Raw genomic sequence first — 15,102 nt, 5'->3', positions numbered from 1 at the left:
AAAACATTACCATTGAAATCTACTTGATGACTTTATATCCATGCTCAGATGCCAAGGAGCTCAGAAAGCAGCCGATTGTCACTAGTAATAATCAGATATGTAGAGATTAGAAACACATGTGCAAACATCTTAATGTCAATTGCATTGAAAATGAATTTTTCTGTATGAATCTGTGTATTTTAATAATGAAATGGAGGTCTTTTTTAAAAATTAAAACCTCATTTAACTTTATGTCTTATAGGGTTTATACTGAGTACAATATTGTATAACTGTAATAATTCAATTGTAAACCTAAAAATTTACAGCCAATTCTGAAAAAGATGCATCTTAGCTCATAAAATTGTTACTGAATATGTCAATGCTGTTGTAATGAAATTCTTCTTCTAAGTATGTGGTTATTAAATAAATAATGAAAAAAATAAAATAATAAAATAAAATAATAAACCAAACAGAACAAATTATAGGCAAAAATTTTCTGATCTCAGAATCAGGAAAACTTCTCTATAATGAAAACACAAAGTAAGAATTTTAAAGGAAATTCTTGATATATTTGACTATATATCAACCTAACCAGATCTTAACAAATTGAAATGCAAGACAATACAATATTTTTAAATTACAATGTGTAAAGTCAATCATCTTCATATGTAACTGTTTGATTTCTAAAATGAAAGCATAAACACTGCTATTTTTTTAAATAAGCCATTTCCATCCACCCAAATCACATTATGCACATGTATATGGACAGAGTATGTCTAATAAAAATAGATTCAAGAATAATAAATAAAATACACAGCAAAGAAATGTTGAGTCATTTTTCACTTACTACGTGGACAAACATTTTTATTGGGTGTAGAAATACTGTTATAAAACCAGATGCTACCTGTTGCGCATGGATGGTGAAAATTAGTGCACTTTCTACAGAAAACTCTATGATAGAATGCCATTTATTAAATGCCTAAAATGATGTTAATATGAGTTATTTCAGTGAGGACCAGTCTGAGAAATGCATTGCATTTTTCACAGTAACAAGCTGTGAACCTCCTGGGTTTCCAGGACCATTTTCATCTCCTTTCACACATCTGTATTTTCCAAATTTTTACAAAGTCTATGTACAGGAAAGTATATTTGTCTGTACATATACCACTGTTTATATACACTGTAAAAATATCAGTATAAAGCACAGAACTATGTACATATGCATATACAACAAAAAATGAAAATTTTAATGCATTTATATGTGTTTCTATGTATTAATGTGTTTGTGTAAGTGGGTGCTTACTGATAAGTTTAACCTCAATGTAATATAAACAAGAAAGCTTTTATTCTCCTCACCCTCTGTGAAATCTTCCCTTCTCTCCCATATTACTGTTGGAGGTATAACCCTCACTTTCTAGATAGTATAAGTTATTTGACACCTCAGTCCTTTCCTTCTAAATCAGAATTTCTCCTCTTGGGCTCAGCTCTTCTCTGCTGCAGCATCAACTGGTCCCCTGGAGGGGTCTTGGTCGGTGCTTCCCCTTTCTGAAATGAGATGGAGTCCCTCCCCTTCAGTTAAGGACAGGAACAGGAAGACACCGGTTTACAAATCTGTTTGTTGCTCCCTCTCTGAGCTCTAGGGCAGAGCTTCCTAAACTGTTGCCACTCATGATCCCTTCTTGTCTTTAGGATACTGGGGTGACTGGGCATCTAGAATAGATATACAAATCACTCATTTACTGGCAGTCATAAATTTATTTTAAAACAATTCTTTGTTAAATATATAATTCTATGATTTATTAAAGACAAAAGTAAACTTGTATGCTTATGAGATGGATGTGTTCTCTACTTTTACATAAAATTTATCACTGCTGAATAATACTGTAGAGCATCTTCAGTGTTTTTCATAGTTGACTGACATTTTGATTTTGTAATCATCAATGCTGAGAACACGACTTCACTTAAATATATAGCACAAAATGACAAAAGTATGAGTAGGTCCATTTCAGAAATGGTTAGAGTTTCTGTTGCAATCCCAAGCAAAAATTCATGTAATGATTTTTTAAACTCAAATCAGCAAGCCAAACAAGCAATCTAACACAACAGCATCCGAACATACACGAACGCGATGCCTGCTGAAGAACAGTGGGGAAATAGGAAAACAATGTTTCCTGTAATTAAAGAGTAGTGTTTCTACAGACGTAGGAAACTGTACAATGGAAACACCGCAAATCATAGCAGACGACAGTGTCTGCTCTAAACTGACATGTTTCACGGAGCATTCATTAGTGTTGTGAGGCCTCACAGTGTGCACAACGCAATGTGTGCATGTCGCGTTCAGAGCCAAGGCTGCAGTGAAGCTGCTTGTTACAATACAGGTCAGAAGATTCGTAACACATTTGATTTTGAATTAAGTTTTGCTTGCTGCACATTCAGAAATCTTTTACTGTTGCCAATTTTTTGAACAATCACATCCAGTTATACAACCCCATAGATTAAGAATCTGGGTTCCACAGGACACTCTACCTAGGACCTCCCTTCTGGGTCTCTCGGTGTGCAGCACTAGCTGTGCATTCTATTCCCTCCCGGCACTCCTGTCCTAGTGTGCCACAGTGCCCTCTGACCCTTTGACCCTGGGACTTCTCCACTCCTCTAAGAAGAGTGCTCTAGAGCTTATCCAACACTACCAGGATTACTGGAAAAGAAAGAAACTAAACAATTGCTGGTACCTCTGCTTGTCTTGACTGCCATCATCCTGAGCTCATGCACCACTAGTGTCTTTTCCCTGGGTTTCTGAAATAGCCTCCAGGGCCTGCCTCCCGCATGCTCTAAATTTGTTCTCCATGCCAGGTGAGTGCATTCCTGCTAAAACTCGCCTCCAGGTGTGGCAAAACCTCTCATCTTTCCCCACATTGTTAGGATAAATGAGAAGTTGATTGACAAGGGATGTGAGGCTGGTTTCTGGCCTGTTCTTACCATTCATTTGTCTCTAAGTCTCCCATCCAAATGGTGTTTGATGCTCCTTTACTTCCATTTCCTTTTGTTGCGGTCCTGGAGATTGGCTCAAACCTGGTGAATGCCAGGCAAATGTTCTACAGCTCAGCCACATCCCTAACATTGCCTCAGTCTTTCTTAACCACAGGTCTTCACGTAGGTGCCTCTTCCTTCCCAGCATACCTCTAGTTCTGGCATATCTCCACATTATTAATGTCCCAATCATTCTGAAAATTTAACTACACCACCCCAGAAACTCATTCCTAATACAAGATAAGTTTCACGTACCTTAACCTTGCCTATCAGGACCTCACTACACTGTTTTGCAGTGTTGATCTGATCTGCTTGTGTTCTATTAACTGATTGCCTTCACTGAGAGCTAAATGCTGTCTCACATTACAGACATTTATTTTCCTTGCATGACTTGACCCACCTAACTGCACCTAACTGCAAATGCATTAATAGAACTGGAATGAAAATACCTTAAGAGTACGTGTTGGGGTCCTAGAGTACTGGATGGTATACAAGCTGAACAATCACAGGGTTTCATAAGAATACTTTCAAAAGAGGAGGCCCAGATTAAAGAAAGTCACAGAATAGACAGCCTCCTGGAGACAGGAACACTGAGGAGGATTTACCTCATCATGTAGACACTAAAGGGAATGGGTTGGAGCAGACATCAATCAGGACGCACCTAATGACAACCCAGATGCAAGCACAGGGATGAGTGGCCAAACACAAGCCTAGTGGAAGCCGTAGTTCAACAAGGAGTCAGAGAAACAAATTCTCTCCTGCACACTGGTATCTCCTGCAGCTTTTTCCATTGTCTGATGTAATCTAAAGTCAGACAGCAAGGGCACAGAGTGGCAAAGTTTATACAGACCAGACTTCTAATACTCAAGGCAGGGCAGAGATGAATGGAGGAGATTCGGCAGAGCCAGGCTTCACCTCAATCATTCCCTCTACCCTGCCCAAAGGCCATCAAAGCGTGCTCTGTAAACAAATATAGAATTGAATGGAGCCAACCAGACTAGTGAATAATTTCTGTGTCATGGGTTATCTTATTGTTGAGTTATTGTCATGGACACTGCATCCTGATTTCTGATCTACTCATTCTATGCCTCCTGGGCTAGCAAAGCTTGGAAAACACAGCATCCTGTGCTCCGAACAATTCCAGGGAAGCATTCAGTTTACTGCTCTGTGATGTTTTATATGACTTACCATTTTATCTTTAATTACTGTGTCTCCCTTCCCCTAAACTTGTAGGGCATAATTTAAGCAAAGAACTACTGTTTATATTTGATGATTCAAACTCAAAAGAGTTGGTTAATGATGCCACTTTCTATGTATGAATTAAAAGAAAACGTGCAAGTTTACTAGGAATTACGTTGCAAAATTAGCAGTAGCAATTGTAAGGGTCTCCAGATGCTGGTACCAGTTTGTGCTGGTAATTTGTGTAGTACAGTTTGAACACAGAACCCACTGGAACAGCAGCTAATGCTCTGGCAAGGGGCCTGCCAAAAGCAAGTCACTGGTACCCATTAGAGCAGAGACTGGGTTAAAGAAGACTCATTCAAACTGAGTCAGAAGTCTTCAAAATAACTTGTCCAAAAGTCAGTTTTTGTAGTTGCAGACAATTGTCAGACTTTGAATTTCAAGACACAACCTGATGATTGGACTGTCCTCTGCTTAACTAGTTCTACTATTTTCTCTTAGGCCCAATCTTAAATATGCCCTTAAACCTGGATATTTGCCTTGAACATGGTGCAATCAATAGGGCAAAGGGTCTGTTACAATCCTAATGTTGGAAATAAAGCTGGAATCATCTACGTCAGGAAATTTGTCAGACTTGGTATAATTATCAAAATTTTAACAATGATTTCACCCACAGTTAAAAATTTTCCAAGCAATAAATCTTACAATAATAAGATTATGATGACTCTGCATAAACTAAAGCATAACAGCTATTACGTTGAAACAACTGAATACTCTTACTTAGTTAATTTGCATAACGAGGGCAAAAGTCAACAGCCTCATGGATGACAGCAACAACTGAATTATGTTATTTGTTATTTGACTTTACTTAGAGGTATAAGTGAACACAATATTGTGAATTCTTTGGATTTTAAAGACAAAATCCAATCACAAACTTATTTTGTAAAACAAACAAAAATTATAATATACAGTGCCTACTCGGTGTACAATAAATTGCCTAGGTTAAGGAGTAAGTAGAAGAGAAAGAGAGAAAACTAAACATACACAAACAGAAAGTAAAAATCCCAGGAACAGCCCCCTCACAATACCCCAATCCCTGCCAATTTAAAAAGATACACCTAGGGAAACAGTATGGGATGGCTAGTGTGCGTGACTAACGTCTGCGGGATACGCGCGCCATCTAGTGGACTATAAGAATACTGCAGCTGAAAGTTTCTGCGCCTTCACTTTCCTGGAATGTCAACAAATGCAAACAGTTGCATCCTTTTCTGGTATTTTCCAATTAACAGAGTGAAATTAAATAGAGAAACTAATCCAACTATTAGGAACTTCTGTTCCTCGATTCTTCTTAGAAGAAACAACGTCGCACAGAGAAATCTAAAGACAACGAAATTTTGTAAATGAAGTTGCCTTGATATTATGTTTCTTGCGTATCATTTCTCCTTCATTTACCTCAATTAATTCATTTATTCATCCAACTCTGAATGTTGCTGAGAGTGTTTTGTGCTGCAAATGCCAGTGTGAATGCTGGGAATTCACAGCCGCGAACAATTTGTAGCCACTGCCGTTCTGCAGCTTTTGTCCCAGTAAAAGATAGATAATCAATCCAGAAAACCTAATAGGAAGTTACAAGTGACATTAGAAAACAGTGTGAGAATAAGAAGGAAGGGGGGGGCAGGAAGAATGAGCCGTGACATGAAAGCGGGGAGGGGGGAAGTCATGGGACTCATAAACAGAGGTGCCTAGAGTCTGAGTTCACGCAGAACTAGAATTCCAGCTTGACAACACGCCCGCCCTTCTACAGTATCCCTTTAAGCTTCAGTTGCTTCATCTACAAAATGGGAACAGCATTGCCTTTTCCAGTGCAGGAAAGAGTAATCGTATATAAAGTGCTACGCAGGATGGATCCCAGCAGGTGCTGAGCGGCATACAGTAAATTCCGGCTAACATTAATGGCTGCTGGACCACAAGAACCCAGGGACAAATGTTCGAAACACGCTCTTGGTCTTAACATATTTAAGGGATTCCTCAATAATAATAATAGCTACTATTTATTATGCTATTTTATGTAAGCCTTATCGTAAATGCTAACATTATGTCCAAAGGGGGTAATCGTTCCATTTTATGGATAAGAAAACTGAGAACCAAAGAAGTTAAGTAGGTTGCTTGTGTTCATTCAGCCAGCTCATTCCAAGCCAGGATTCAGACCCTAGCAGTCTGGCTTTAGAATTCTTGTTCTCTGCATTAAACTAGCTCTCAACAAATGATGCTTGCAAGACAGAGCCTAATGGCGAAGCCCAAATTCAAGCTTCTCATCCAGAATTACTTGATTCAATCATTTGTGTTTCAAACTTGGCAATTATAAAATACTGCACCTGTTTTATTCCAAAGTGCTCAGTCACCTAATGTAGTTGATTTCAAAGTATCAACAGCACCCCAACTGAGGAACCAAAACCAGTTTAGTCAATATAACCAGCTTCTTCTAAAAGACAGAACAGATCACATGGAGGCACCACAAGTCCTGGTACAGAGGAGACGGTGTTTGTGAATTAAAAATTTTTATTCTCAAAGATACGAGACATATTAAAAGAAATTTACTTCACAAATACTTGATGATGGAGGATTAGCTCTAAACCTATAGGATTCGAGGGTGCTTGCTTGGGAAAGCAGTTTGCCTGTTCTCTGATCTTTCATTCATAGTTTAACCATTCATTGGCTTTGATTTTAGAATTGAAGTCTAATGAAGACAAACTTTAATAATATAATCTATGAAAACTTTCTCTTGATGAGATGAAAGCATGTTATCTTACACAAATATCTCCCTTTTCTGTTTTTAGGTTGGTACTATAAATGCTATGATCACCTAACAGGAGACAAAACATACCCTTTCTTTATCAAAGGCACCCAGAAGTCAGATCAAACTCATTCTCCAAAAGGTTTTGGCCCATGTCTTCACCTGTGTTAAATTCTTGTGACAAATGAGTTCCTTTTCCCCTGTGCTAGGGATTACACACAAGGCTTTACATGTGTTGGGTAGGCATTCTAACAGTGCACTATACTCCCAGTCCTTAGTTTTTTAACAAAGATAACTAATTTAAAATGTTGAAAAGGTGGGGCTCAGTGATACGATGCTTGCCTAGCCGCACAATGCCCTGGGTTCAGTCCCCAGCATTACCACCTACCAAAGGACAAGTATTTTTGGTGAACCTTTGTTTCAGTTGTATGTGGACATGGAAGTAGCTGTCTGCTCTGTATTGGGATGTGAATATATCTGTGGTACAATGGTATCTTACAGTGAACGTGACCCACGCATCTCGAAAATACTGGTGCGGACAATAAACCTCTAGACCACTACAGAAATAATGATTGGCTGTCTAATTATGATGTTGCTTTCCAGTCTGTTCTGTTGAAATCATGTATATATCATATATTACTCGATAAAGCATCAAATGGAGTTTTCACTCCTTCCTATTTCTTTGTTGTCATGAGTAGATGTCTTTACCTACCTGTTGTCAGCAAATCTGGAACATAAACTAAATTTGTATTCGTTTAGTGGCTTTGATAGCCCACCACCCCCGAAAAAAAAAATCTGTTGGGTTTTTCAATTGCACTGAGGAAACAAATGATTATACTATTAAACACTCTCTGCCATATTTCATTTAAAATGTGAAATTTGTGTTAGAGCACAATATGCACACACATTAAAAGGGGAGAAGTGGAGGGGTCTGGAGAGATGGGTCAACTGCTAAAGTGCCTGCCAAGTATGAGGATCTGAGTTTGAATTCCCAGACCCACATAAAAAGCTAGGTGTGGTGGCAAATACCTGAAACCCCAGCACTGGGTGAGGGGAAATGCAAACAGGTGGATCTTTATCACTCACTGCCCATACAGCCAAATCAATGAGCACCAGATTCAGTGAAAGACCCTGTCTTTAAAAATAAGGTGGCCGGCAATTGAGGAACACAATCAGTGTCTGTGCCTCTAGCCTCCACACATACATATGCACATACATATGCATGTGCACCAGCACGTGCACACCACACAAAAACCTACATATATATGTATATATGTATATATATATATACGTAATTTTTTTTTAAATTTACAAAAATGCCGTATATATGTATATATACGTATATATATATATGACTCTTAAAGAGTCAAACCAGTGTTTAGTCACTACGTATGTTTGGAGATCACATGTTTAGCCATCCTTAAGCATTTTTCAAAGTTGAAAAATGTCATACATTTATATGGTTTATTTGTAAAGCACTAATAATAATTGGAACATTATGGTCTGATTATTTGCTGAAGTAATTCACTTAAGCTCTTCAAGTGGTTGGACTTTAAGGGTGTAAAAGTATCGTATGACACCAATAAAATTTTATTACTGTTTTTGCACTTACATAATTTAGAAACACCTATTAACAGAAAAATCAGCTTCCTCTCTTACAACAGAAATTTAATCATAACTCACATTTTAATGGACGTGATATAAGGCAAAACCTGTTCTGTTAGCTTTAGAATTTTCCATATAAAATATTCCATATAAAATATTTATAAACATTTATAAAGATTAGCTTTGCACCACATCTCCGATCCACAGGAGAGAAATGGTTCCCTTGTGGCACCTCCACCATCTATCTTCAGAGACAACTTTGCATAACCTTCTTTCCTGCTGAGCCTAAACACAGCTAAACACAACTCCAGCATCCTCCTTAACAATGCAATCCAGCTGTTATTGTTTAAATCTGAAATATACAGACTTGTATTTCACCACTTGGTCTCCAGCTGGTGGCAGTTTTCTGTGAGGTTGTGGAGTCTTTGGGGTAGGGAGCCTAACCAGTAGGTGGCAGGCCTTGAGGGTCACACCCACAGTAATGGGATGAGCCACCACTTCATGCTGCCACAAATTCGGCCGCTCATGCCCCATGTGTTCCCAACCATGATGGACCATACCTCTGAACTACAAGCCAAAAACAAACCTCTCCTCCCTTAAGCTGCTTCTGACGGGCATTTTGTCATAATGATGAGACTTGCGACAGTGACTACCAACTGAGTGGAGTCAGCAGGACAGGAAAGTGGTCTCTTTGCCGTCACTCACCATCAGCACGATGGTTATCGTGGACATCTGCCATTTCTTGAGATTCAAACTCTGTATCTCAGACTCTAGCACTTGAAAGGGGAACAAAATTCCAATATCTTGCAATGTGTCTTATTTTTAAAGTTTGAGGTAAAAAGCTACCAAATTCTTAAGCTATCAAAACATGTTTTGCCCTATATCATACTACATAACTAGGGAGCAAATAGCTTCCTCATCAAGAAGTGGTCCTTCATGGTGTGACCAAACATTGTCAACATCCATCTCAAGTGATCTTTTTCATTAAGCCATCTTTTCTCAAATCAATAGATTTTTTGATCTAAAGAAAATGTAAACTATAGTGGTCACAACATAACCCCTTTCTCAGGACATTTATTAAACCACATCTCATAAAGGGCCCAAAATAATCTTTAAAGGGCTTCAGGTTTAAAGAATTCTAGAAAGAAACAGAAAGTTTGGAGCGATGGTGAGATATCACATAACACATCAACATTTTTTGTATTAAGCTCAACTATGGTTCTACTAAACCTTCATGCTTTATAATTTAAAGAGTTAATAATGACTTTTTTTTGTCACAAAGCCAAAAGGAGCTTTCTTAAGTCTATTGCACTGAACAGTTCTACATGGTTCCATTCAAAGCAAGTGCTGTCCTCTGAAGTACTCAATTAATACTTTATTGCTTATGTGATAGTTTACTGTCTGGCACACGGTTATTTCCCAGGAAAAACAGTAAGACCCAATGCCAGATATTCAATGGAGGAAAAGAATGGAGGAAGAAAAGACACTGTCCCTTGAAAAAGAAAGCCATTTGTAGAAGTCGTTCAATCACTGGCACAACGTCTCCTTTCTGGCACTTCGAAGTACCATGTCTTTGCCCAGGACAGCTAGTGAACAACAGAGTGTGAACTACAGAATACCATGTCCAGGAGTGTCTGGAAGTGGTGGAAGTATTTTTCTTCAAGAGATCTTGCACACTTAAGGAGTAAACAATTGGTCCCCAACTGACAGCACTTTTGGGGGAGGCGTGGAACCTCTGTAAAAGAACCTAGCAGGCTTCTTCACTGTACACCTCAATTACAGTGTGGGTGCTACTTTACTGCCATTCTCAATAGATATTTGTTGAATGAATAAAGGGATAAGCTTATATAACTTTAGGTTGGAATAGATCTTTTCTATTTCTGCCTCCTGAACAATTAAAATCCTACCAGAGTTGTTCTGAGTCCCATGGTTTAAATTGCTCAAATTAGAGAAGCCAGGGTCATCCAAGTCTGTGGTTCAGAACTCTAGACACATGCTGTAAGTGCTTCAGCAAATAGCCTGCTGAAATCCTTGTCAGTTCCCTAGGCTTATGTTCTGTCTCCTATTGCAAGGATCATACAAGTCTATATAGACTTTGAGTAGTTGTCAAAGACCACCATGTAGGTGCAGTCTTTGGGTACCTTTATTTTAAGCAAAAACATAAATAAATAACTTAGATTAGTTCCTTTAATGTGGTATTAAATATTTCCTTCCCTTCACCTTTCCCAGCCTACCTACCCATTATCCCCGAAGCTGAGATTTCAGAACTTGGCTCCTGGAGCACACTGTGCTCCTATTTCAGACTCATAGCTGAGATCATTTTACTTCTAGCCCCTTATGTTGTCATGTCATTGTATACAGTGACTGCTCCATGCACAACTCTAATCATTTCACCTTTCTGCTCTTGATTTCCACTGCTGTTGTCTTTTCTCTACCTCCTTTTGCCCATAACCATCCTTAATGCTAAAAATCATAACCTAATGGTAAGTACTCAGTTCCATTTACTTCCCTGACACTCAACATGTTACCATAAAGAAGCACCAGGAATTCTCTGAAGTTCAAACAGGGGCTATCCTGGCAATGATCATAGACCTTTCATATAAAAAGGAAAACTATATTCTTGGGGAATATGACAAAGGAATTCCTAAGATGAAGCTTTAACTGTCCACATAGGATGGTAAAACTAGTTGGAAATACCAGAAATTGGGCCTCCTATATGCACATGGAATTTAGCTGTGATGCCAATGAAAAAAGAAAAATTATATGTTTATTATAGGTCAAATTCTATAGTCATGGTCTAAGATAATTCCTACTCTCTCTAGCAGGAATTATGGATAGATAACTGGTCTACTTGACTTTTAGAGGTTAAAAGCTACTAGTATACCTGGTTAAAGTTTGCTCTGGGAAAAATAACATCAGGGCTTCAATAATGAGGCATGTTTGGGAAATAAACCATTTAGAAGTAGAGTATAAAATCACTAATGGTCCATTCAAAACATGTAGAAATTTCTTCAACAGATAATTTTGAGGAGTTTCTCAGGGTTTTAAAGATGACTATAATAATAAGCACAAACTAATCTTGCAGAGAATTAAACAAGAGGAAGTGCAGGGACCAGTCAAGAGCCAGGACATGGTAAAGATAAATGAAAATATCAAGGTTGAAACTGCCATTACTACCCCTACTACTGCTACTAGTAACACTATTGAATTGTGCACTTAACACTGAAACAGGGCAGAAACACTTGGAAAATTATGGGGACATGACAGGGAAAGAGTCCCTCACCTAGGAGTCTGATCAGAGCTTGAACCCCATTTAGAGAGAAAAAGCAACTTCTAAACATTTACCTTATGAAGCCCTAATGTGGTGGTGGTGCAATGCCACGTTACAGTAATGACTGAATAAAGACAACCACCTGACTCTTAGTGTCCATTTAGCCAACAGGGTACCCAAACTGCTCCTTTCAGAGTTTTCCTGAAGCAGTGCTCTCGAACAAACCATTTCCTCCCTTTTTATTGAAACTGAACTTCCAACCTGAAATGGTAGAGGAAAACTCAAGCTTTATCTTATCGGAGAAGATTTTGTCTTATCAGAGAATTTTCTCTGCAGGGAATTCACCCTTTCTGATCTTTGCTGACATAGAACAGTGCACAAAAACAAAAACAGATGTTATTAATTTAACCCCATCTGTTGTTTGTAATGCATGTGGGCTAATTCTCATTGTTTCCAATGAGTATCCACTGCCTGCAGTGCTTGCTTGATATTCACAATACACACACACACACACACACACACACACACACACACACACACACACAAACTTTTTCTGGGTCAAAGGTAAGGAAGGGTCATGAGGGATCAAAGATATTTGTTTGTGTTGTAAGAGATACAAAGGCTTGTTTTAAAATTACAAGCAAACTGAGATATGTTAAATAATCTCAAACATAAGATTAACTTCTGAGGTATAAGGTTAGGTAAAACTAATTTCTCCAAAGACGTCTGCCCCTTGTTTGTTTCATAAAAAGCATGTCCGTATTTGTAAAAGTTATTTCTACACTTCTGACTCCTGGTTTTACTTTATCAGATTACACTTACAGTCAAGGCATTTCAGGAGCCACCCAATAATCTCACTTATCAGAACAGAGAGAAAAGTAAAAACAGTTTCTTAGCAACATTTGAGATATAACATGAGAGCCATCAAGAAGATATATATGGCTAATGCTAAGACACCCACTTGTGACTCTCCTCTAAGGAGCCTATGCCCACACCTGGGTGTGTCTCACTTGCTGTGACTCCAGAGAAGTCCAATTGCATGCTCATGGGTCTTTCTTTTTTTATTTTATTGAGTTTTTGTGCATTTCATATAATAGATCTTAGTCAAATTTAGAGCCCCTCCCCACCCACACCCCTGTAACACCCCCACACACTGGATTTCATGCATTCTTTAATATATGTTAAGTCCGATCTGATCAAGCATTTGCTCCCAGATGTTCCTCAGTGCAAGTTCATCCACTGGAGTCTAGTCAACATATCTAGAGTCACTTTATTAAAGAAGATCTACTGTCTCTCATCCCACAGTAATCAATTGCCAATGGTTTCTCAGATAGGGTTAGGGCCTGCTTCCCATTTCCCCCATTCTGTGTTGGGTTGTTGTCTGATTGAGTGGGCATGGGTCTTACACATGCTGTTATCATTGTTCTAAGTTCATATGAGCAAGTTCCCAGAGACCTGAAAGCCTCTGTTTCCTTATGTTCATGGACCAACCCTTGTTCTTACAATCTTTCCACTCCCTCTTCCCCAATGGTCCCTGAGCTGTAGGTGGGTGATGTTTAATATGTGAGTTCTATCTCTCCAGGGACACATACTCTACAATCTCTTATTTTCTAAAACTTAGTCAATTGTGTCCTTCTGTGTGCATCACACTCTGTTGTGTGAGAAAGCACCACTGTGGAGAGTTGAGGGATGTGTTAGTATTTATTCTACCCCGTGTTCTGCCATTTTCCATGAACACTAGGTATAGAGCTTCTACTAGAGATAGGGCTGGGCATCTCTCTGTGTGTGACCAGTTGTGGAACTTTGTAATAGACTCCATCTGTTGCAAAATGAAGCTTTTTTGATGAATGGCATATGCCATCTGCAAATTTAAGAATCAATGTTTAGCATATGGTCAGAGATTTCATTTGTCTATAGAGATGTGACAGTGTTAAGGTTTTCTCTAGGATCTATGGCTTCTTCAGTGATGTCTTTGGCTATATTTACAGTGCAACCCAAGAGTTCCCTCCCATTAAGAGGACTTTAAGTCCAATTAGATAGCTATTGATTACCCCCCGGATAAAAGTGCCACTACTGCACCATTAGAGAGAGTTTGTTGTTCCAGTAGTTGTGGTTATTAGGCTTTACAGTTCGGTTGGATCATTGGTTGATTTTCTCCCTTATCAGCTTTCCCAAAATCTTATAGAACTGTGAGAGCTAGTCTTCAGGGAGGAGCATTTCAAGTCAGTTCCAACTTCAAGACCTGTGTCTGAACTATGTCCTCTCTTCAGCAATAGGGTCTTACTTTCAACTTGTGGGAGGTAATCAAAGGCTCTGGCAATAGCCTGTGTTATTTGAGGAGTCTCTTTGACTACCCTGACCAACAACTTGATGGGAGGTTTCTCCTGTCTGGTACTGTGTTTCTTTTATATGTAGTCTTCAGGTATGATGTCAGGTTCAGCTATTGTATGCGTACTTTTTGGGGGGGTGGGTTAATACATTTTCCTCTGCTTTTTATACCACCAAAGCTTTATTTATTCTCTCTCCTTCACTCTCCCTTTCTAACCTTCCCTCCCCGCTCCCCAGTTAAGTTTCCCCATTTTCTCCATTTCCCCCTTGATAATAACTGTCTCCTATTATCCCCCTTTCTTGAGTTCCTTCTTCCGCCTTACTCCGTGATTCCTTACATGTCCTTCTATCCTCCCTTCCCAGCTGAATGCTGCCATTTTCCCCATTTTCCCCTGTGATGTTCCTCTGACCCTGTGATGAGAAGCCATGGACCCACCTTGTTCCCACACTCTGCAAAGGAGCCACTCCTCTTCCCCCTTCCAGCCAATTGGTTGATCATAACCACTTGCAGAGGAGGGACTAAGGGTATAAAAGCTGGGAAAACCATGAGGCTGGTCTCTTGCCATTTTGTAAAGCTGTCCAGAACCACAGGATTTATGTCTGGGTGTGGACTTTGAACACAGCTGTGAAAGGGGGAGGGGGGAACGCTTGTCTGTAAGTAAACCCGCACCCTAAGGTCAGTTAGCAAGTCCAATAAACTCGTTAAGATTCTTCAAACCAGGGTTTGGAGAATTCTTTCTTCAGGCTGTCGCAAGGACCGTGGGAGGAGAGGATTAGATGCCACATGCAACTCCCAGCAGTGACTTTGACTTACAGTTGTCATAGCCCAGCAGGATACAATGAAACTGAGAATGAGTTTTGGAAGAGCATTGATGATGTCCCTGATATGGGGAAAGAGACCAACAACCTAAGTAAA

This window comes from Nannospalax galili, unplaced genomic scaffold (assembly GCF_000622305.1).
Source record: "Nannospalax galili isolate Female #2095 unplaced genomic scaffold, S.galili_v1.0 scaffold17, whole genome shotgun sequence".
Classification (NCBI taxonomy): domain Eukaryota; kingdom Metazoa; phylum Chordata; class Mammalia; order Rodentia; family Spalacidae; genus Nannospalax; species Nannospalax galili.
This window is presented reverse-complemented; position numbering follows the sequence as displayed.